We start from the raw sequence: 2,241 nt of genomic DNA on the forward strand, positions 1-2,241 counted from the left end.
CCTCCAAATCTTTCAATTGAGTGTCCCTAGGCCGTGCACTCCAAGCTCACCGATGTCTGGGCATCAGCGATGTAGGACTTCGCCTCGAGGTCGCCCCCAGGTACACGCAGCCTTGCCACGGACAAGCCGTGGAGCGAAGGCCCAGTGCCCCTGGAGATTTGCCCAAAAGCGTCCTCCTGAAAACCCTCCCCCTTCCGCAGCCTGGCCCCGGACAAGCCAGGGAAACGCAGGCCCAGTAAAAAAAAGGAATTCCGGGCTCGGATTCCGACCCTTCGACAAAAAAACATGTGCTCGGAGTAAACCAAGCACTAATCTTAGCCAAAAGGCCGAGAAGCGATAACCTGAAAGGTGGCAGAATTCTCACCTCACCGGCCGGTCTCCCTGGCTGACTCGGGCTGGAGTCGTCCTTTCCTTGACCGTTGATGGACCTTTCGCCTCTTTTCCCCATCTCTTGGCAAGAGCTCAGCCAGTGGCGAAAGGAAAAAAGAGGCCCTGGCGTCAGGGTGTCTCCCTGCTCCCAGAGTTCTCAGCAGTCGCCTCATTATGCGTCCATTAGCATACCCACGTTGCCCAGTTTCTAGGTTTTGCATGCCCCTCCCCTTCCTGTCCACTGGGTCCAGCCCCTGGGTGGGAAGGTCAGGCCACCCTGGACAGCAGCCTGGCAGCAAGCGGCCGGCACCTCGCCCTCCCTTGCCCAGGACTCTGCTTAGGCAGAGCTTAGGCCTATAGATAAGGCTTGGCCGTTCGTGGCCGGGCAAAGAAGGAAAAGGACTCTGTCTTTTCCTTCTGCCCGGAGAAGACATGGACAGTGCCCACTTCTTCTCTTCTGCCAAAGGCAGCTGCCCCCCCCATATATATATATATATATATATATATATATATATATATATATATATATATATATCTCTCTCTCTCTTTCACCTTTCCTATCTTGCTCTTTCTATCTTGCTCCTCTTCACTTGCTGAAAATGAGGTAGATGAAGAAAGGACTCTTGCCCTCTGCTTTGCCTCTTTTCCATCACTCGCTACCCTGTGAAATTGATCCAAAAACAAAAGAAAAACACTGCTGAAGATGCAGTCTTTTTCTGACATTTTTCTCCACCGAAGTGAAGCCTCTGAGCAGAGGACAAAAAAAAAAAAAAAGGTGGGGTGGGGGGAGAGAGTCAGGGAATAAAATACCACAGAAATATAAAACTGAATAAATAAATAACGACATAAATAAAACAAGATACAGCTGCCACAAAGTGGCCAGGTTGGTTTTATTTACACCCAAAGACATTAGCGCCACTTTACAGAGAGACAGTGAAACGCTACTTTTGCTTTTTCGTCTTTTTTTTCAACAGCATGTTTTTCCCCGGGTGGGGAAGTGCACCATTCCTGGAGGTACTGCAATACCAAGTTGATGCGTGGAGTGGACAGAGCAAGCTCCTATTCCATCTCCCTGTTCCAAAAATCCATTTAATATATGGTCCCCAGATTGAGGACATATCAGATATTAAACTGATAAGAACAGATTTTTTTAAATGAAAATAAACTTTATTTAAAATTAGTTCACAATTTTACAAGGTGGTAACAAAATTAATAATGATCTTTACCAAAAATGTTTTAAAAGAAAGCAAAGGTTTACAAAAACATATAACAATTTGGGATTTTTACATTTCTCATTTAAAAACCTATTCAAACCATTTATAAAATTTCCAATTTTGTTTTGCCCATTCTGAACCAAAATAAAAAAAAATATGTATACATCTTGTTGAAACCAATTTTTTGACAGTCTCTCCTTGATATTTGTTTATGTTGAAAAATAGCTACGTTTTTCTGTATCCACATAGCTTCTTTTATACAGTTTAAACTTCTCCACAGAAAGTCTCTTATTTTCTTCACATGCCATGCTTGAAGCATGCAAAATTAAAATCATATGACATAGTGTGTTGTCCTGTGCGTTCTTTTGTCAGTTTTCCCTAGTATATGGTACTGAGGTACCCAGGGTATTGGGGTTCCAGGAGATCCCTATGGGCTGCAGTATTTCTTTTGTCACCCATAGGGAACTCTGACAATTCTTACACAGGCCTGCCACTGCAGCCTGAGTGAAATAAGGTCCACGTTATTTCACAGCCATTTTACACTGCACTTAAGTAACTTATAAGTCACCTATATGTCTAACCTTTACCTGGTAAAGGTTGGGTGCTAAGTTACTTAGTGTGTGGGCACCCTGGCACTAGCCAAGGTGCCCCCACATTG

The 2,241-nt window shown here is 44.4% G+C and overlaps 1 pseudogene; it reads right to left on the reverse strand.

Moving 5' to 3' along the window:
* Window positions 1-1,361: 1,361 nt before the first annotated feature.
* LOC138297577 (U2 spliceosomal RNA) lies at window positions 1,362-1,540 on the reverse strand (annotated as a pseudogene).
* Window positions 1,541-2,241: the final 701 nt, after the last annotated feature.

This window comes from Pleurodeles waltl, chromosome 5 (assembly GCF_031143425.1).
Source record: "Pleurodeles waltl isolate 20211129_DDA chromosome 5, aPleWal1.hap1.20221129, whole genome shotgun sequence".
NCBI classification, from domain to species: Eukaryota; Metazoa; Chordata; class Amphibia; order Caudata; family Salamandridae; genus Pleurodeles; species Pleurodeles waltl.